This window comes from Molossus molossus, unplaced genomic scaffold (assembly GCF_014108415.1).
Source record: "Molossus molossus isolate mMolMol1 unplaced genomic scaffold, mMolMol1.p scaffold_m16_p_1, whole genome shotgun sequence".
NCBI classification, from domain to species: domain Eukaryota; kingdom Metazoa; phylum Chordata; class Mammalia; order Chiroptera; family Molossidae; genus Molossus; species Molossus molossus.
The window spans coordinates 104,351,985-104,375,608 of NW_023425344.1; positions in this window are offsets into that span (position 1 = coordinate 104,351,985).

Genomic DNA, 23,624 nt, shown 5'->3' on the forward strand with positions numbered 1-23,624 from the left:
TCATGGGGGAGAAAGGAGAAACATCTGTAACAAAAATAAATTAAATAACCCTCCCAAAAAAGATGGTGAAATAATAAGCAAAATAATATTCTGTTACTTTTGTCACTTTCCAAGTGTGCTTTTCTCATCTCTCTTCTCTCCTTCCCTCTGTGTACTTCCCCATCCCTTCCTTAAAACTAACCATATTTCTTCTCCTACTTTCTGACAGTGATGGACAATAATGCCTTTTTAGGGTCACTGCTTCAGTCACAGTTCATGTTTACTGTCCTCTGCTAACCAGTGGCATTTAGGTAAGTGTTCAACACAGTGTAAATATACTCTTCATATTGTGTTAAGTCCACACCAAGCTGACCCTGGTCTTTCACTTGTCATTATAAGATCGAAGCACCTGGAGAGTATCATCCTGAGTGAGGCAAGCCAAACAGAGAAGGACAAGTATCATATGATTCTCACTTATTTGTGGAATATAATGAACATAACAGTCTGAGGAATGGGGTAGTCCCAGAGACATGGAGGTGGGGTACAGACTGACAATCCCCAGAAGAGGGGATGGTGGGGGAGAGATAAACCACCGAACTTATATGCATGTATGCATGAACAGTGGACATGGACAACAAACTGGGGACAGGGCGGGGAGGGAAAGGGAGAGGGGAATCAGTGGGGGAAAAAGGAGAAACATCTGTAACAAAAATTAATTAATAAAAAAGAAAAAAAAGATCGAAGCAGAAGTATGACTTTCCAAGACATGCTTCAAAATCAGAAATCATTAAACATAGTGTCTATTTAATTAAGCATTAAGTTTTAAGAAACATTTAAAAATACTAACCCTCTTTTTTCTTTATTTCCCCCCAGATTTCACTGAGCAGCCAGGCTCAGATTTGGGGAAATACTGAGATTATCTGAGTACAAGTGGAAAGGGAAAAGCTAGCTTCATGACGGCCTAGGTTAAGTGCATTATGTTCAGTTGAGTAAGGTTTTAAAGGAATAACATTTTAAATGTATAAATGAACCAGTGAGCATTAAGGTACTTCTCAAACCATTTTTCCCCCAATGACGTTTTTACTAACAAAAATTGCAATGTTTTTCCCACTTCTGATTCATTCATAGAAAAGAAGATTACATAATTATCTGAACAGTTTTTAGAATTTCTCGCTGTTTAGATGGATAACTGAAAAAGAAGCTTATATTGTCTTCAGTAATTGGGGATTGTCTATTAAGAGAAGTTCTAAATCCCTTACTGGTAACACAATGTTTCCTTTAATTGGTCTCATGAGGTATGCTAAGAGATATCATGATTTGTTTAGGAGATATAGTATCTACTTTCTTGAATAGTCAAGAAATGATGATATAGAAATAATCTTAAAACTGTTAATAAGAGTATGATGTCATCCAAGCAACCTGAATACTAGTTAATTCCATAGAGACATGCTTTTAGCAATTAAATACATGCTCTGACTATAAAACAATGATTTTCTAGAATTCTATGTTCTAATACATTTGCATACTGTTCTATAAATAGACTTCTCCTTTTATCAACCTTTCTCTCCACTGATAATATGCAAGGGCAGTGAATTGAAAATATTTTCGGCAAAAACTGAACAAATTAGCACTGATGTCCCCTTCCCTGCCGAGTAAAAAAAAAAAACAGGATATAAATATTAAGCTTTATGTTGATGGTTTTTAAAAAAAAAATATTTTTATTAATTTGTTTTTGTTATAGATGTTTCTCTTTTTTCCCCATTGACACCCTCTTTCCCATCCCCACCCCTGCCCCATCCCCAGCTTTGTTGTTTATGTCCATTGGTTATGCATACATGCATATAAGTTCTGTGGTTTATCTCTTCCTACCCAACACTCCCTCTTCTGGGATTTGTCAGTCTATACCCTACCTCTATGTCTCTGGGTCAATTTTGTTCATTGGTTTGTTTAGTTCATTATATTCCATAAATAAGTGAGATCATGTGATATGTGTCTTTCTCTGCTTGGCTTGTTTCGCTTAGCATAATACTCTCCAGGTCCCTCCATGTCATCTCAAAGAATAAGAGATCTTTCTTACAGCTGCATGGTATTCCATTGTGTACATGTACCACAGCTTTTTTATCCACTTATCTATTGATGGACTCTTGGATTGTTTCCAGATCTTAGCTATTATAAATAGTGCTGCTATAAACATAGGGGTACATATATTCTTTCTGACTAGTGTTTCAGGCTTTTTAGTGTATATTCTTAGAAGTGAAATCACTGGGTCAAATGGCAGTTCAATTTTTAATTTTTGAGGTAACACTATATTGTTTTCCATAGTAGATGCACCAGTCTGCATTCCCACCAGCAGTGTACTAGAGTCCCCTTTTCTCCACACCCTTGCCAACACTTATTGTTTGATGATTTGTTGATAGCAGCCATTCTGACAGGTGTGAAGTGATACCTCATAGTTGTTTTAATTAGCATCTCTTTGATGATTAGTGACATTGAGCATTTTTTCACGTCTCTTGGCCCTTTGTATCTCCTGTTTGGAGAGGTGTCTATTCAGCTCCTCTGCCCATTTTTTAATTGGGCTCTTTGTCTTCCTTTTGCTGAGTTGTATGAGTGCTCTATATATTTTGGAAATTAACCCCTTATCTGATGCATCTTTGACAATTGTTGTCTCCCAAATAGTGGGTTCCCTTTCCATTTTGATGGTTGTTTCTTTTTCTGTGCAGAAGCTTTTTAGTTTGATGTAGTCCCATGTGTTCATTTTCTCCTTCATTTCTGTTGCCTTAGGTGATGTATCAGTGAAAATTCTGCTGTATATGATGTCTGAAATTTTGTTGCCTACATTTCTTCTAGAATTTTTATGGATTCATGAGTTACATTTAAGTCTTTTATCCATTTGAGTTTATTCTTGTGTATGATGTAAGTTGGTGGTTTAGCTTCATTTTTTTGCAAGTAGCTGTCCAATTTTCCCAACACATTTATTGAAGAGACTCTCTCAACTCTACTGTATGCTCTTGCCTTCTTTGTCAAATATTAATTGAGCATATTGTCTTGGGTCAATTTCTGGGTTCTCTGTCCTGCCCCATTGATCTGTCTGCCTGTTTTTGTGCCAGTACCAGGCTGTTTTGATTACAGTGGCTTTGTAGTATAACCTGATATCTGGTAATGTGATCCCTCCTACTTTGTTTATCCTTTTCAAGATTGCTATGGCTATTTGGGGTCTTTTTTGGTTCCATATAAACCTTTGGAGTGTTTGTTATAGTTCTGTGATAGGTTGAGGGTTTTAACTATTGTATTTCTGGTTGGTTCAAGAAAAAAGATGTGGTTATAAACCATGTACCTCTCACATGTGTTTGGCCCAATTATAACAGAAACTAGTAACTTATTTGTATATTACTGTATTGTCCATAGACATATTTACACATTACATATTTTATTAAAATTGGTGAACTGTTTTACACCAATGTATTAACTGCAATTTGATCATAATCCTCCATAAAGGTATAAAAAGTAAACAATTACTAATTAGTATTAAATGTCTAGATGTCGGATTTTCTGTTTATTTTTTTCATGTAACCTTCTTGGAAATTATTGGGCTTCCTGACTTCAGATATTAATGTATTTTCATCAGTTCTGGAATATTCTTAACCATTCATTATCTTTTCAAATAACACCTTTCTCTTAGGCTCTTTATGATCTCCTTCTGGACATTCAATTGGACTTATGTTGGACCTTCTTACTTTATTTTATTATCTTGTAACTCTTTTTCATATTTCCCATTTGTCTCTTAGTGCTGTTTTAGGAATTTTGAGTCTATCTTTCATTTTACCAGTTCTCTCTTCATTGTCTCAAGTCTACATTTAATAAGCCCATTGGGTTTTTGCTTTTAGTTATTCTAGTTTTTATTTCTAGAAAATCTATTGCTTAAATATCTATTATTCAATATTGTTAGACTCTATTCTTTAAATATAATACATTTATTTCATATCCCATATCAAATAAGTCCAATATTAGCAATTTATGTAGATCTCATTCTGTAGAATTATGGTTCCTTCCTGACTTGTGTTCATGGTCACTTGTTTCCTTGTGTATTTAGTAAGTTGTTACTGTGAGCTCATGTTTTTGGACTTTTATCTGTGGGAATTATTAAGAGACTTGGATATAAAGTACATTCTTTCTAAGAGGATTTTCATCTTCTGCCACCAGGCAGCTGGAGACACTGCCAAACTGGGATCACTAAATAACATTTTTTTGGTGGTGGTATTTTATTCCTCATCCACAACAATATTACTGTAGGCCCTAAGACCACTTGAGTGAAAATATAAAGTTAGACATCCTTAGAATATTCCTTTCTTTTATTTTTTTGACACAAAAATGGAGTTAAGAGCTTTCTCCATGGTGTCCCACTGCAGGTATCTTTTCTTGTTTATCCACTGGTGGTATCACCTGGCTACATGCAGAGGCCTCTAAATGACTGCCACCCTTCCTGGAACTCTCTTTTTGCTTCCGAAGAGTTTCTTCACTTTCCTGTCAGATCAATCAGGAATTAAAAAGATATCTATATATATCTATATCTATATATCTATATCTATCTATCTATCTATCTATCTATCTATATTATTTTTTAAAATATAGTGTTTTTAACTTTGCTCTCCTGGGAATGCATTCTCTGAATAATATATGCATATTATTGTTTGGGAATAATAATTTTTTTTCCATTATTATTTGTTGATGATTCTTCTAGTTATAGCTATTTTAAAATTTCTTGTGAAATAACTTTAATAAAAAGACACAAATAGAAGAGACTTGATATTTTCCTAATGTATTATCTACATATTCAAGATGTGTCTTCACAAATCTCTAACAATGTAAATAGAAATTTCATCATAAAATTTCACATTATGTTGTGCTACATATTAAAGTAGCAAATTAGTCCTCAACTTCTGAGAAAGAAGTTTACAACTAAAAACCAAAACACTATACTCTCAGTATATAGGAAGGATAGCCAAACAAATACTAACAAACCATATGAAATAATTATGTGATGCAAATAATACATTACAAATAAGAATATGTGTTTAATGGCTCCCCATTGCTGAGCCTTTCTTCTTCAAGTGGAGTAGGGATACCCCCAGTGACATGTGATAAGCTTTTATGGATACCTGAAGCTATAAATTAAACACGGTAAGGACATTTTTTATGAGGGTAATTCAGTTAAACATAATGTTATATTAAACGAACAATGTATTATAAGCTAGATTACATGATCTACATTATTTTAAATATAAAACATTGCAAAAAAAAATTTATACTTGGAGTATTTGTTTGCAACCACAGAAGTGGCATGAATATCTTTGTTTCAGTTGGGAAGGAATGCTTAGAACACTCTGGCCTGGAATTTTAAAAGAAAGTTTCATGTTGGTGTTCGCAAGCCTTAAGATTTTAGTCCTACTTCTGCTCCTGCTCTGATCCTTGAATGTTGGGGTACCCTAGGGTCCTCAGGCATGGGCCATGGGCCATTTTGTGTACCTCCCATCCTTCCACCTCTCTAGGTGATTTCATCCAGTTCCATTGCTTTAAATAGCATTTACCTACTGGTGTTCTACTTATTTGTATGGGTAGCCCTTGTCCTGGTCTGATTTCTAGATCAGGGATTCTAACTTCCTATCTGGCATTGCCTCTTAGATTCTTGATAGCTAGACTACACTCAGACCAAAAGCAGAACTTTTGATTTTCTCAGTTCCTGAAACTTGCTGCTGGCTTGCTTCCCATTATTCTCTATCATTTTGCCTTGTTTAATTTTTGTCATAGAATCACATTATAATGTAAGCCATGGGGAAGCACAGCCTTTATTTATCATGGCCTTCACCTTGGTTGGGGCCTAGAACAACACTTGACACAGAAGAAGCCCAATAACTGTTCAATGAAGGAAAGAAAAGAAATAAACATCCCCTCTTGTGCAAGTATTTCAAGTAGCCCTCTCCTCCCTCCACCTCTTTCTCACCAGTTCTCTTTTCCTCGGTCAACACTGGTCTACTTTGCCATTTCTTAAATGCAACATAATCTGTTATCATTCTTACCCCCTGCCCCCAGTAAATGTCCATTACCTGAGGGAAATAGCCTGTTCTGCTTCTTCTATGTACTCATAAAATTTTGTACATAAACCATTCAGAAAATTCTATTTAGATATCCAGATTATCTGGATATCCCAGTCATTATTTGATCCCCCTCAAGGGCAAGAACCATATTTTACTTAATTTTTTAAGCTTCCCAGTATTTAGTACAATACTGGACACACAGTATATGGTCAATGAGTTTTTTTTTGTGTGTGTGTGTGTGGGGGGGCTAGTGACTAAAGGCAATGTAATAATCATATTTTTAGAAAACATTATCAAGTATTAAAACATTGTCCTTAAAAAAGTCAATCTAATGTCTATCTAACATATATTAAAATAAATCTTCTTAAGTTTATTAGTTTCAAAATAATGAATATCTATAATATGCAATATACTAATATAATATTATATATATTCATGATGCATATAATAAACTCTCAGCTACAAGCATAATATTCTCTTGTCTGAATAAATACTTGTGCTTAAATAATGAGTTTCCTTTAAAGTCTAACTTATATATATATTGTATTTCTAAAGATGAATTACCAAGAAATACAAACTATAACAAAAAAGTCTGTAATTTTGACAGATATATTACAGTGATATTTCATGAAAATATGAAACGATTTTTCTCTAGTTTATTTTGGTAATGTAATTGTACATTTTGGAAACATGGAAAATAAAATTAACCTGAACCCATTTGATTTTTCCCTGTTGCAAAAAGGGGAGAAAACCACATACGTGGAGTTTTTTTACTTAAGACCCTAGAGATCATTAACTCAGGAAACCATAATAGTCAACCTAGTATAGCAGCATTACTAAGAAGAAAGCTTTTCCTCTGTCTACATTTTCAAATTCCCAGACACTTATCCTACCCATTTCTAGCCATGATCTTAGTATTATGTGATTACAGAAGAGATAAGTAGCCTCATAGGCAGACAGACAGGTAGAGGCTCCTGATAGCTTGCTCCTAAATGACCAAGATTAATGAAACTCTTCTTAAGAACATATACAACATATAATGATGTACTAAGATGATTTATTTGTTTGGGAGAATTTTTATAAATACATCCTCAAATAACAAAATAACCACACACTCTTTCATCTATACTAATTCTGACTATTTTTCAAATGACCAGATTCTGATTACTTAAAATAAATTTAATAGAATAGATGTACTTTAAAAATAAGGTGGCTCATTAGACTTGAAAACTTAAAGTTGGAAGCAAGATATACAACAAAATAAAAATCTGAGTACAGGGAATGGAAGTGAAAAAGTAGTTCAGGTGGTAAACTATTCTACTGAGGTTGGCAAAATTTCTCATTTGTGATTGTATACACTCCCTTATGCTCTGCATAGAGGAAACATTTCACTGGGACACAGATTTAAATTTTAGAAGGTATTGAATAATATAGATTTTGGAAAATATTTGTAGGAATAGAGTTTTTTACTTTAGCTTTCAACTCTAGTAAAAGGAGAAACAGAAACAGAAACTTCATTGAGCTAAGAAATATATTCCTTTATCAGGTTCATTACAGATGAACAACCAAAAACAAATCTATGTATTATAAACATAACAGATACTGCTCGCAACTTTTTAGCACGAAATGTGCCCTGATTATAGCTTAGTTACATAGAAAAGATTCAGTGAAGAACCAGCCCCACCACTGAGAGCATAGCTCACTGTCCGGTCACCTGGTAGTTGGAGTAAGCAGTGACAACAGAGAGCTGGGAGTCTAGGTGGCACAGCACAAGAGATGCTACTTATCAGAGGTCAAGAGTAGCCCATGTCAAGGAAGTGAACATCTGAAGGGAAACCTAAAGATCTGGCAGTTTTTCTTTGTCTTTCTGAATAACATATATAGAACAAAAAAAGCATTGAGTCAGAAGACATTGGTTCAAGCCAGTGCACCTTTAGTCTTGATACCCCCCCCCCCCAAAAGGTAACTCTAGACTTTTTCCATATATATCAAAAGAGAGAGATAAATGGGATGACCTTTACGTATTTATCCCACTCCAAAATTCTGGGGTTAATTCTCTTTATCCTCAGTGGCCCATGCTTCTCCAATGCAAACACATTTAATTATTTTATCAGCCCTGTGAGTTATTGACCTCTTTAAGCTAAGTAGACTATGACACATAACTGAAAATACATAGATTAGTTAAAAAAACAAACACCCAGATTAATTTTAAGAGGTGGTCTTGCCCTGGCAGTTTTGCTCAGCGGTTAGAGCATCAGCCTGCAGTCCAGAGAGACCCGGGTTCGGTTCCTGCTAAGGGCACGTACATTGTTTACAGTTTGTCCCCGGCCCTGGTTGGTCGTCCGGGTTGCAGCTACTTGATGTGTCCCTTTCTTGTCGATGTTTCTCTCTCTCTCTCTTCCTCTCTCTCCCTCCCACTCTATCTGAACAAAAAATGGAAAAATGTCCTCAGGTGAGAATTGAAAAAAAAAAAAAAAGAGGTGGTTTCATACTCCTTTTCTGACATATTGAATTTTAACAGAATCAAGTAAGAAAATAAAATATGAGAACATATGTTACTTATATTTCTTACTTCTCATATGTTAATAGGTAGAAGGAGACAAAATATAGATAAGGCTAGTAAAGGAAGGTAAGCGGAATTCTAGAAGTAAACGTTAATTTTCAATATTCACATAGTCAGAGCTTATACTATACCTGGTGGGAAAAAATTTTCATTAACTAATGGTAAACAGCATTAAGTATGTTTAGTTTTTACTTGTAAAACAACTGTCCAGGGTAAGCTATGTGAGGGTTAGTAACAGATGGAGAGAGACTGACTAGACCATGCAGGTGTGTAATGCATGATTCTTAGCTAACTGATATAAATAATAAGCCAAAACTCTGAATTTGATAACTGTGAGCACAAGTTATCATTGTTCTGTTGAAGAAATACTGTGCCCTTTACCTTAATTGTGCTAAAAAAATGATTGATATTGGTCACAAAAGCAGTTAGATAAAGGAACATACTTGATGAGTAAAGACCCACTGTTGCTTCTGAAATATACTAGACAAATTGCAGGTCCTATGAGTGGGTGATAGGCATTTACTGATATTGTCAGTTTATTACAGCAAATGCAGTACATTAAGTACACCTTTTACAAACACTGCCTGCCTATAGCCACAATGACCTTCCATGCTACTTCACAGTTAAGAATTTAATGTGCAAAGGCCTAATGTTACCACAGTCATTAGTACTATCCAGAATGAATTTGAACACTACTGGAAAGAAAACACTTTTTGTGCTCCTGTCATTAATATTTTTGATTTATAGAGGTGGACAATATTGGGCTGCAGGCATCCATAGGCAATCTCAGTGCACATGTGCCATGGCAAATAAGATGCATGTGAGGTTACTCCTTGTGCATGAAGAGTAGCACAGACATCTTCCTGGTGTAGGCACATGGGTGATATTTGTGAAAGAATACATTTTTACCTTCCATGGCAACTGAAAGTAAATAGAAACCCAACTGCACTTGACTTAGAGTATTCACATGGCACATGTGTTTTTGAAAGCACTGGACATGCATTAACTAAATCATTAATCCTCAACACTACTTCTCCCCATAAACCACATATTATTATTTTTTAATGGTTGACAAAACTTAGTTAGGAAGTATAATTGCCTTGTTCAAGGCCACAGGGGAAGCCTGTGTTAGAAAATAATTAGGTTTGAGTAATTTTTGGCCTACAGGCTTATCCTTGGACCACCAGGTCATGTGTGATGAAAGAGCCCTTTTTAAATTGTATGCAGAGTATTTGTGTGTGTGTGTGTGTGCTTGTGGGTGTGTGTGTGTACATACTCAAGTGTTCACGAATGAGTGTACATAATGGAATTGTAAGGTCCCATATTCAACATACCCTTTCATTTCTCAATATTATAAAAAAACATTTACAGTATTGTGATAAATGTATTAATTCTAAAATTTGTTCTCTTACTTTTTTCTTTGTTTTGTCTATGAAACACCAAGTTGGGCAACAAATAAAAAGGCTGTCACCAGATAGTTTTTTCAGGAATCAAACTATCCAATTACAAAGTCTTGACTAATTTTATTAACTATTTTGATGAACAAGTTGTTTTTCTCTATAGCAGTGGTTCACAACCTTCCTAATGCCACGACCCTTTAATATAGTTCCTCACGTTATGGTGACCCCAAACATAAGATTATTTTTGTTGCTACTTCATAAGTGTAATTTTGCTACTGTTATGTCTTAGGTGACCCCTGTGAAAGGATCTTTCAACCCCCAAAGGTGTTGCGACCCACAGGTTGAGAACCACTGCATAGGGTGCTTCAAAATGCTGGTGAAGTGTGCCAGTTCAGGGGTCAAACTGCCAGAATTAGAATTCTGGTGCACTTTTTTCTGTCTGCATGATCTTGGGAAAATGACTGAAACTCTCTGTCTCAGTTTCCTCATCTACAAAATAGAGGTAGTAATAGTACTGTGTCATAGGAGTGTTGTAAGGATTATATGATATAATATATTGTTTCAGAAGAGAGCTCAGTAGAGCTTAGATATTATCATCATCGTCATCATTATTACAAATATATAGGCTATATAACTATATTTCTTTATTTTTTATTTTTTTTTTAGGGAGAGAGAGATAGAAACACTTGTATGAGCGAGAAACATCGATCGGTTGGCTCCTACATACCCCACAATGAAAACTGAGCTGGCAACCCAGGCATGTGCCCTGACTTGGAATTGAACCCAGACCTCTCAGTCTGTGGGATGAAAGTCCACTGAGCCACACCAGCTGGGCTATTAAAAAAAAATATATATATATATATTTTTGTTAATCTTCACCTGAGGATATTTTCCATTGATTTTTAGGTAGAGTGAAAGGGAGGGAGGGAGGAAGGAAGGGAGAGAGGGAGGGAGGGAGAGAGAAAGAGAGAGAGAGAGAGAGAGAGAGAGAGAGAGAGAGAGAGAAACATTGATGTGAGAGAGATAAATATATTGGTTGCCTCCTGTATGACCCTGACTAGGGCTGGAGATTGAACTTGCAACCCAGGTACGTGCCCTTGAATCGACTCTCTAACTGCTGAGTCAAACCAGTCAGGGCTGGAACTATATTTTCAAACTAAGTTAGAGGTCAGTGTTCATGTCCACTTCTAAATAAGTAAAATCAGAACAAAACAATTTTGGGGAAATATACCTAAACTAAATTTAGGAAAATACAAAATCTTGAAAAGAAATGGCACATTCTCAGATGTCGACTCATATTGTCATCCTGAATAAAATTATTGGTGCATATCAACACACATTCCAACATTCCTCTTTCATTTGGTGGGTTTTCATTAGGAATAGAGTTCTTCATGGGTAAAAATCAGATATTAATTTGCTTTCCTAAAGTTTATTGGTTGCCACGCTCTTCTGTTCTAGACCATTGGCTTAGACTAACACACTAACTTCTCAGGGATGTGGCTGCTCACATCACTAACTGTGAATGCATGGTACCACCAAAATGCAACAGATGAAGGTAACTACCTGGTAAACAAAACACACAGATCTACCGCTTATATACAGAAAATAACACTTTGTACTCTGGTCTCAAAATAATCGAAATAAGAAAGCTTCCTAAAAATTAAAAATATGATGATTATAATTAGTCAGTAGAAGAGGTGGAAGAAAGATAAGGTCAAGCAAATCTGGATAAAGTAAAATGACAGAGCTAAAAATACAAGGAAGGTTAAGTGTCAGAAAGTCAATGCGACAGATTCAACAGCCAATTCATAGGAGGTCCATAAAGAAAAAAAATTGGAGCCAAAAACAGAGGAAGAAATTATCAAAGAATTAATAAAAAAGAATTCACCGAACTGAAAGTCATTATTCTTCAAATTGAAAGGGCCCATCAAGTATCCAATAAAAAAGAATAGGAAAAACCCCACACTTGCAAGTACGTCAGTGAAATTTCAGACTATCAAAGATAAAGAGAATATCTTCAAAGCTTCAAGAGAGAAAAATCACCTACAAAGGAATGTGTGAACAAGGGACTGATGTGGGATTTCTCATCAACATGTCTAGATCCCAAAAGGTGATGGAGAAAGAACTTTAGTATTATGAAGAAACAGCTATTTTCAGTCTAAAAATCTATGCCTGCCCCAACTATCACTGAAATGTGAATAAAAGTAAAGATGCTGTTAGACATGTTAACAACTCAGAATGTTTACCTCCCATTTAGCTTTTCTTAGGAAGTTTCTTGGGCATGTGCTTCAGCAAAATAAGGAAGTAAAGCAAGAGGCACCTGTCCAGGTGTTCTAAAAATCAGTCAGAACAGAGGAGGGCAGAGACTGAGAGACAGATAGAAGTATCTGGAAGTAAAGGGGGTTCTATGAATATGATCATATCCATATTGTCCAGGGGAATTAGAAATGCTGAGGAGAGGGGAAGACTAAAGACTTTAAGACTGTAAAGGAAAATGACTGTAGCCCACTTTCTGACTTAGTAATGAAAATATCTATGACATCTTATTAGTTACACACTTTCCTGATTTTCAACTTTTAAAATTAGCCTATGGGCAAGCCACAGAGGGCAATTGTGATAACAACAACAACAACAACAACAACAAAAAAGTAACTGTTACTAACCTATTAAATATGAAAACAAAAGTACAGAAGATAAAATGTAAGTCGTAGAAAGGGGGACATGAAAAACAGGTGAAAGAAAGCTCACTGTAGTAATTTAAAAAATAAACTAAATGAGAGACAAACAAAAAAAATTTAAAATGTACCAGAATACACTGACATTACTAAACAAATTAAACAAGAGGAAAAAAAACCTCAGGCATGTGAGAACCTACATAAATAGACTAAACTACACCTTGTGTACCAAATGAAATAAACATTCTAAAGAACTAACACTAAGATCCTAGTGTGGTGAGTGAGAACACAACCCCAGGTCAACACAAACCTAAGACAGTATGACTATTATTTAGAGTTCTTGATTTTAGGACAACCATTTTAAGTAAAATCCTAATACAACATGGCTATTCTACAAATAGAGTCTTAATCCTGTTCTCCAAAATTAAAAGTTACTATTGGTACTATATAATGTGATGTGTAGCTCTGAAAAAAGAATTCAGATCACAAATAAAAACAAATATACATTCTGATGAGTTATCTTTAAAAAATATCTAGTCCTGTACCAATTTCAGACTTTTTGCAGGGGAACTTTTCTTTTGAACAGCCAGGATCCTCTCAGGGAGATGCTAAGGAAACCTCACTTTGTTATTTATTCACCTGCTGTTGGTTTATTTTATTATTATTATTATTATTATTATTTTTTATCCTCACCCGAGGACATTTTTCCATTTATTGTACAGACAGAGTGGGAGGGAGAGAGAGGAAGAGAGAGAGAGGGAAACATCGATGTGAAAGGGACACATCGAGTGGCTGCCACCCGCACAACCAGCCAGGGCTGGGGACAAACTGCAACTGAGGTACATGCCCTTAGCGGGATCTGAACCCGGGTCTCTCCGGACCGCAGGTGGACGCTCTAACCGCTGAGCCAAACTGGCCAGGGCTATTTTATTATTTTTTAACAAAAAAAAGTGCATTATCTATATTGACCTTGCATGTTGATAATCACTCTAGGTTTCAAATGACTTTTAACAAACTCCCAAATCAAATCTGTTATCAAAGAAAACTTATTTTCACCCATTAATTTTATTCAAAGATGTATCCATAAGTTGACAAAAAGTCAGTATTTTGAATAATCTTTGAATAAGCATTTAGCTTTAGATTGTCTGTGTAGAAATCCCCTCCCAGCATACCTTACACAGACTAAGATATATACACCATGTCAACGTTTGGACACTCTTCAGGTTGAGGTGGTAGACACTTTTTTAGAAGAATTTTTTAGACTTTTAGATATTTTTAGACGTATTATACTGCCAGAGAATTTTCCTTTTATGCAGACAAAATTCAGCCCATTAAGCAACATTTGTCAACACTTCCAAGGTCCTTCAGTGTTCACTGTATGTGTCTTTTATATACTATTTTGGTCAAGAAATAGTTTTTGTACAGACATTTCGTTGATTATCATAAATTTAACAAGAATATGAAAAATTCCCAGACAGATTTGCAGGTTTGAAATAGTACATGGTAGAAAAATGTATTATTACATGTTCATTTGTAATAGTTTTTAATAGACAAAATGTCAGGATTAAAATTGTATAATGGTCTTATTTTTTTATAAAATAAAAACTTCTAGTTATAGAATGAATATTTTAAAAATGTTTAATTTTATTGTAAAATCAGAGGACCAAATATTACATTTTTGGTGGAGAGCTCAAAATGTATTAAAATAATAATTATAAATGTTGTTTAGTGATTTAACATGTCGTTCTTGATCTAAAGGAGGAAATTATGCCCTGGCCGGTTTGGCTCAGGGGTTGGAGTATGGGCCTGCGGACCAGAGAGTCCTGGGTTCGGTTCCTGCTAGGGGCAAATACCAAAAATATATAAATAGATAATGGCAAAAATTGTTATTACATTTTTAGTTATGATGTCATTGCCCTCTGTGATTATACACACAAAAATAATAGATAACTTTATTTGGTTACTACATTTTTCAATTCCAAGTCAAATATTCAATAATATTCTTAAGTGAAACATTCTGATATTCACCTGAGAAAACTCATTTAAATGCTCCAGGGAACAATGTCAGCAGAGATTTTTGGCATGCTTGGCAAGGAACCAACTGTTAGATGGTCCTTTCAGAAACAAATTCATCTTTAAAAGAGACTGCAAAGAATTAAACATGCAAAAATTCTTTTGCTAGTTGATGTGGTTTTAGAACATTTTCCTTTTTTTTTCTTTTCCTATAGATAAGCAATATAAAAGAAACTTCACATGAACATGATTGGATTATGCAAGACTGTGAAACGCAACCAAGGATAAAATCGGTCTTTCTCAAAGAGAAGTGCAAACAATCCTTTTTTCCCCTTCTTCTTACCATTCCTTAATTAATGGAAGAAAGTTCTATGACCTCCTAATGACTGGTTATTTTAGCAACACACCCTAGGATTTTAGAAAAGGTTACGCTCACACACGGACACGTTTTCGAAACCACAAGAAGTCCCATCCACTGGCGCTGCCCGCGGCGCTTTAGGGAAGAAGTTCCCACGCAAAGGCGACACCAGCCGCAGGGGCAGCAGGTTACCTGGGCGCCGCCCTCCTCCCGGCAGGGGCCGCCCCGCACCTGCCGCTGCTTCACCAAATTCCCTTCACTTCCAGTCCGCAAACTCTTCTCACCTAAACTGGTTTTCTTCTGTCTGCGGTTCAAATCGTCCCTCCTAGATGATGGCAGTTTAGAAGCGGTGTTAGTGAAGAAACGTCTAGCCACTCGAGAAGGTTTGGACATTTTAAACAGCAGGAAAACAACAACAACATAAAGAACCAACCCCAGACGGTTACCTGCTGGGGCAGCCGATTCTAACTCCTTTCGGCGTCACCTCGCAGCTGCCGGGATCACAGCAGCAAGCGCAGCTGGACGCGAAGCGCTGGGCGGCCGCTGGGGCACAGGCACCACGCAGCCCCACAGCCCGTTTACTCACCTGGACTGTAGATGTGTTTCAGAGACGCCGGTGACAGTTTTGCAATGGTGACTGCTCCAACTCCGAGTGAACGGCAGATGTTGGAATAGGGAATGTAACACACACACACACACACACACACACGCACACACGCACGCACACACACGAGCTTCCTAGCAAGCACAGACTAGATAATTCTGGACAGCCCAGTAGTGGGAAAAGACCGTAAATATTACCCCACTCGCTCAGATACAATATATGAAAATAAGTCAGATGCAGGATTTGTATTACTATGAAGGGCATACCATGTTCACTTTCCAGGCATTAATTCAAGCAAATATTTCCTCGTTTTTGCACATTCTTATATTATTTCCAAGGGTTGAGCGTGTAACGAATACCCACCTACATAATTACTGCTCCTGGTGCTTACAGCACACTCACAGCCCCGCGGGAAAGAAGGAACACAGAAGACTGTGATTTCCATTCCTGTTTGGGCAGCCCCCGGGGTGCCTACCAACTGATAAGAAGAGGAGCTGAGGGTCCCTGTGAAGTGGTGTGGGATGTGTGTGCAAGTGAGTGTGTGCCTGTGTGGGGGTGGGGTTCCGAGGAAGAGACATACATTATTTTACCTTTGAAAAATCTTAGACTTGATTTTAATGAGAACATGAATATTTGCCATTACCCTGCTTTCTGAAAGACCAGTAGTAGTAATATAAAAATAAGTGTGTTCAAGAGGCCATATTTTTCTAGACTAAAACCATTCCTTCCACCCATCAAACATATACCCCAAACCAGGAGCACACCTCCTCCCGACTAGGGCAACCATTTTCCTCCTAGCTCCCATGTCAATAATTTTTATAACTTGGGGTTAAGCTGTTTCCAACCTCAATTACTGTGGTTCCCTCAGGGAGAGTTTGCACAAACTGTCTGTGAACTATAAAAAGGTTCTGCACATATGAAATCACACAACTCCAAGAGTAAGTACCGTGCGATCCCCATTTATAGCTGATAAGTGTGTGGCTTCTTAGCACTTTATCACAGGCAGAGTTATGTGCTGGGAAGAGTATACATTCTAGAATTAATTGGACCTGACGTCCTAAATCCTAAATGTGGGCCCAGCCTTGCGCACGATTTTTTTTTCATGAATAAAATTGGGATAGTGATTCAACTGACGTGACAAATGTCTGGCACATGGTAGCATTCAATAAATGTGAATTTCCTTACCCTGGCCTTCCAAAAATTCACAGCTTAATTATTCCCAAAAGGTCTAGTACTCTTATGAAATATCAGAGCTACAAAATCAAATCCTGACCCATACTGGAGAAACCACGATAACGTCACATTTCTGATTTGAGAACTATGGATCTGGTCAAAAGCAACGTGAGAGCAGACCCTTAACATTATGAGACATGTATCCTGCAAACAAAATGAATCACTACATTTGCAAGTACTGCTCTATCATAAAATGGACCCCATTAAATACTGTAGAGCATAGCTACCAAATTTAAGTGACTCCTTTACTTTTAATATATCTGTCCAAATAGGATAGTCCATGTTTTTTTTTTTTTGTTTGTTTTTGTTTTCATCCTCACCTGAGGACATTTTTCCATTTTTTGTACAGATAGAGGGAGAGGGAGAGAGAGAAAGAGAGAGAAAGAGAGAGAAACATCGACGTGAAAGGGACACATCGAGTGGCTGCCACCCGCACGACCAACCAGGGCCGGGGACAAACTGCAACCGAGGTACATGCCCTTAGCGGGAACCGAACCCGGGTCTCTCCGAACCGCAGGCCGACGCTCTAACCGCTGAGCCAAACCGGCCAGGGCGTCCATGTTTTAATTTATCCAAATTATCTTTTACTTCTGCCTGAGAACCATTGTTTTCTTAGGCCTCTTTGGGTTTTTTTCACTGTATTCATTAACACTAGCAGCTGGTTTTCTTTTCAGGAACAGATTTCATAAAGAAACTAGCTTTGACCATGTCACAAAAGGTCAAGTGGAGAGCATCAGACTAGCACTGGGATGCAGGAACTAGCTGTTATAAAAGTCCACTCACCAGCCAAGTGATCACTTCAAAGACCAGGCTCACATTTTAAATTCATGCCTCAGAACAATGACCAATAATGACATATGTTGGACCCTGCCTGGGGTATGCAAATGGCATTGGCTGTCGAGGGTCTGTGGTCAATGGCAGTAGACTGGGGTCTGGAAAACAATGGGAAGGATCAGGGCCAGGAGAGAAGGGTGATTGCCTCCTAACACCATTGGAAACAAGTGGTTTTCCTGTATGCTCTGGATAGAAGCCTGACAGAGGAAAGCATTGTGGCTCGTCATGGTGCACTTTCATTCTCTGGGAGGGTCCAGTACAATTAGACTCATTTTAGAAAGAAGAGGGAAAATAGAACGTGACTGCAACAGGCCATTCCAGAAGTAGAAACAGGGTGTTGTGTGTGTGTGTGTGTATACACACTTTTAGACATATTTATATATACACACACATACACACATGTATATACTTATACAACATACATCCTACTTATATCTATTTATTTGTAACTATCTATCTACCCATCTATCCCATTTGTTTGTTTCTCTGGGGAACCCCTTCACACACACATACACATATGTAATATACGTATGAGAGAGGGAGGTAGATTTTAAGGATTTAGCTCCTATGATCGCAGGGCTTGGCAAGTTGGAATTCTGTGGAACAAACTGGCAGGCTAAAAATTAAGGGAAGAGTTGGTGTTGCAGTCTTAAGTCCAAAATCTGCAGGCTAGAAACTCAGGCGGAATTTTTATGTTGCAGTCTGGAGGCAGAACTGATGTTTCTTCAGGAAATCTCAGTCTTTTGCTCTTAAGACCTTCAAATGATTTGATGAGGCCCACCCACATTATGGAGGATAATCTGCTTCACTTAAATTTAGTGTATTGATTTGAATGTTAACCACACCTATATGTTAACCATACTTTCATAGTGAAATCTAGGTTAGAGTTTGACCAAACAACTGGGCCATAACCTAGCCAAGTTGGCATGTGAAGTAAATCTTCACAAGGATTCAATTATATCCTCCCTAAGTTGTCAACCAATGGAAGCCTCCACACTAGGCTATTTGACACACCTGGAAGAGGAGGTATGATTTTAAATGTTCCTCAAAGTAGTGTGTATTAGCCATGTATACAAGTTCCCTCAACACAGAATTAGGTTCCTGTGTGACCAAAATGTGGTGTTCAAAGATCACTTTCAGTTAATCCCACTACTGACAAGAACCTGTAGGAGAGAGAACAATGAGACATACCTTCCTCTTTTCCTATAATTGCCCCTTCACGGGAGCAAAAAAGCCCCAGAGTTCCCATTTATTACAGAGGGCAGAGCTGGTGCCAAGCAGTGCGGGGCTGTGGGTGATCGTGCCTCCAGGACCCCCTCACACGTCATTGCACCGCCCTTTGTCCACAGTGATCCCTTAGCCCAGAGCTTCCCTCAGCTGGGATTCACTCATTCTCCTCCTCTAACACTCCCTCCACCCAGAAGAAGCTTCACTATAACATGGATGCCTGGACTGATGGGGGGAAGGCGGGAGGGGGGTGCTTGAGGGCAGCTGTCCCTCAGCCATGGTAGTTTCCAAAATGAGAGCCTCTAGAACCATCTGGAGAACCTCTAAAAATGAACATTCCTGAGACTCCATTTCAGATACAGTGGATTCAAATGTTGGAGAACAGCCCAGCATGGGCTCCTGGGAGATTTACAAAAGTGATTATCAGGTGATTCTGATGTTAGTGGCTTTGCTCTAGGTCATCTCCCTTTCCTGGGCCCATGCTAGTAGCTGCCTGATTGGGCTTTTCCTGGTCATTCTCCTGCATGCTGCTCCACCGAGATGGGGCGGGCCACCTGAAGGGCTATTTGCCCATTTTCCTGCTTCCATTTTGTAGAAATGACCTGTTGTGAGCAGCTTTCGTGGTGGGTTCTTTATGGGGTTCCCAGGGAACCTGTCTGAGAACACCAAACTCATCTCGTTTGTCACCTAATTGGAGTAAACATGCTTGGTTTAAGTTATAATACTTAGGATAAATGTATTTTATGTCACTCAATAAATAGGGTTCAGATGTCTGCATCAAACACATGCATCCATGTAAAAGAGGCTGGTCCATCCACAAGGTCAGTACTTAACACTGAAAAGCACATGGTTCAATATTTCTTCTCTCCACTCAGTGGAAATTTCTTGGGATGCTTTGTCATTAGTGTATATCAAGCCCTCAGGCCATCATGAAGTCTGGTCAACAATGGTGGTATGTTTTTATTTTAAACCAAAACAAAAATGTAAAGTTGACACAGAAGCATTTGCTTGGCCATTCAACCTCAAACCAGACCAACAAAACCCTTATAAAAATGAAAGATGGAGATAAAGAAGAGAGGTTTAATTCATTTTTTTTCTATTTTTGCCTCATTTCTAGAAAAGAGTCCCAGTTGGTTTACAAAATACTAGAATGAATTTAGTATGAAGTTAAAATAAGAAATGAATAATAATAGAGACTGGAGAAAAAGTCAGGACATGCAAATGTACTTCCATACTAAAGGCAGATAGCAAATTTGGCTCTGAGCTACCTAGCACCTAGCAAAAGGAAAAAAAAAAGAAAAAAAAAGAAAGAAAGAAAGAAGAGAGTTTGTAGAGTTTATTATATTTTATCATTAGCTTGATTCCAAAGATTAGAAAGTGACTGTTAGATTACAAACATCTTATTTTATTTTATTTTATAATTTTTTTATGAATTTTTATTTATTTTTTTGTTACAGATATTTTACCTTTTTACCCTATTGGCACCCCCCACCCCACCCCCCCTCCACCCTGTCCCCGGCTTAGTTGTCCATGTCCATTGGTCATGCATACATGCATATAAGTTCTGTGGTTTATCTCTTCCCACCCCTCCACCCCCCCATCCCCTCTTCTGAGGGATGTCAGTCTGTGCCCTACTTCCATGTGTCTGGGTCTACTGTATTCCTCAAACTGTTATGTTCATTATATTCCGTATATAAGTGAGATCATGTGGTATTTGTCTTTTACTGCTTGGCTTCTTTCACTTAGGATAATACTTTCCAGGTCCCTCCATGTCGTCTCAAAGGATAAGAGATCTTTCTTGCTTACCGCTGCATAGTACTCCATTGTGTATATGTACCACAGCTTTTTTATCCATTCGTCTACTGGTGGACACTTGGGCTGTTTCCAGATCTTAGCTATTGTAAATAGTGCTGCTATGAACATGGGGATACATATATTCTTCCTGATTGGTGTTTCAGGCTTCTTAGGGTATATTCCCAGTAGTGGGATCACTGGGTCAAATGGAAGTTCAATTTTTAGTTTTTTGAGGTAGCACCATATTGTTTTCCATAGCGGCTGCACCAGTCTGCATTCCCACCAGCAGTGTATTAGAGTCCCCTTTTCTCCACACCCTCGCCAACACTTGTTGTTTGATGATTTGTTGATGGCGGCCATTCTGACAGGTGTGAGGTGATACCTCATTGTTGTTTTAATTTGCATCTCTCTGATGATTAGTGATGTTGAGCATTTCTTCATATGTCTCTTGGCCATTTGTATGTCCTGTTTGGAGAGGTGTCTATTCAGCTCCTCTGCCCATTTTTTAATTGGGTTCTTTGTCTTCCTTTTGTGGAGTTGTATGAGCCCTCTATATATATTGGAAATTAACCCCTTATCTGATACATCATTGGCAATGATGTTCTCCCATACAGTGGGTTGCCTTTCCATTTTGATGATTGTTTCTTTTGCTGTGCAGAAGCTTTTTAGTTTGATGTAGTCCCATGTGTTCATTTTCTCCTTTATTTCTGTTGCCTTAGGTGATGTATCAGTGAAAATTCTGCTGCGTATGATGTCCGAAATTTTGTTGCCTACATTTTCTTCTAGAATTTTTATGGATTCATGGGTCACATTTAAGTCTTTTATCCATTTTGAGTTTATTTTTGTGTATGGTGTAAGTTGATGGTCTAGTTTCATTTTTTTGCATGTAGCTGTCCAATTTTCCCAACACCATTTATTAAAGAGGCTGTCTTTACTCCACTGTATGCTCCTGCCACCTTTGTCAAATATTAATTGAGCGTATTGCCTTGGGTCCATTTCTGGGTTTTTGGTTCTGTTCCACTGGTCTATATGCCTGTTCTTGTGCCAGTACCAGGCTGTTTTGGTTACAGTCGCTTTGTAGTATAACCTGATATCTGGTGTTGTGATCCCACCTACTTTGTTCTTCTTTTTCAAGATTGCTGTGGCTATTCGGGGTCTTTTTTGGTTCCATATGAACTTTTGAAGTATTTGTTCTAGTTCTGTGAAGTACGTCATTGGTATTTTGATGGGGATTGCATTGAATCTATAGATTGCTTTGGGTAGTATGGACATTTTAATTATGCTAATTCTTCCAATCCATGAACAGGGTATGTGCTTCCACTTTTTTATATCTTCCTCTATTTCTTTTTTCAATGACCTGTAGTGTTCTGCAAATAGGTCCTTTACTTCTTTGGTTAAGTTTATTCCTAGGTATCGTAGATTACAAACATCTTAATAGAATTATGTGACTTCAGGGCAAAGATCGGCCCCTGCAGAACAAACCCTAGCTCCCTCTGGAAAATAGTGCACACATATAAACTGATTCCAAGAAAGCTGCTTTAATCTACAGTAAACAATAGACAATTTTTCACCTGTGACCGACAGGCAATTTGCCCATCTACTCTAGACCCTAACACTTCCAGGATACTACCTAGCTGTGTTATTAGCCTCGGGCTTTCTTTGAATTTGGGCTTTATCTCTGCTGCTTCCTTTCTTGGTTAGCTTCTCCCCACAATGACCTTTGCACAGCTTGATTCAGCACTCTGGACTTTCCTTACAGCTCGTTGTAACAAGACTCCTCCATGCGCTGGTATGACCTCTGTCCGGGCGCTCTAGATGTTCTCAGTGAGTCTCAGTCTCACATCAGAACCTCTGGAATTGTCTTGATCGTCCTTTTAGCGCATTCAGAAAGGGTGGGGCTAGATGGTTTTTTTCCTCCTCTAAAATTCCATTTACCTAACCTGTCTATTTCAAACCCAGCCACGACCACTTTTTCAGTATTAGAACATCTTGAGGAACCCCTTTCGGTGTTATTATTAAGGAATTATTCATTGCATTACTGTCCCGCCCTAACGCCCCTCCCCACATCTATCTCCATTTAGCTTCCTGTCTGGATGCCTCTAGTTCTCACACCTCCCTGGTAATCTGCATTCTGCTGACATAATTCCTCACCAAAGAGAAAACATTGTCAGGTTTGGACTGTGAGGTTTGGGTAAATCAGTTACTTCTTTCCATGAACCTTCCTCCTGGCTTCTGACCCTGCGCTATAGCTCCTTAATTCTGCTTTTGTGACAGCCTGAGTGGCCTTGGCCCAGGGATGGTGTTTGGCCTCCACTGTGAAGGAGGAGGCTGCTGGGGCACTGCTCCCAGAGGCTGGCTCAAGACCACGGCCTGAGCGACCCTGCATTTGGCTGGCCTTCACCTGTTCTCTCTCACAGTCTGTGAACGGTTCTACCTGGTACTCTGCAGCTTCCCCTTTCCCATCAGGATTTAACACCAGGGGGAACCTACCCCCAACATTCCTTTAATCTGGGGCTGGGCTCTTTGGACAGCAAAGCCTAACTCAGAGCTTCTTCATACCTCTCTGAGTCTATTCTATTTTTCAAACCCTGAAAGCATACGTAAGCTGACCCGAAATCTCCATGCTTACTTGTTCTTTCTTATAGCTAACCTAAAGCCCTCGTTTAGTCTTCAAACAAATTTTCTCTTGTTGTTTTGACATAAAAAGTAAGATCATTTATGAAGAAATACTCTCCCTCATTTCTTCATGGTACATAAGAAAAACTCTGCACGATGGGAATTCTATGTACTGTCTAATTGTCTGTGTTGTTTCCTCCAGGGTCTGGAGATTGGAATTGGCTGTGGCCATCTTC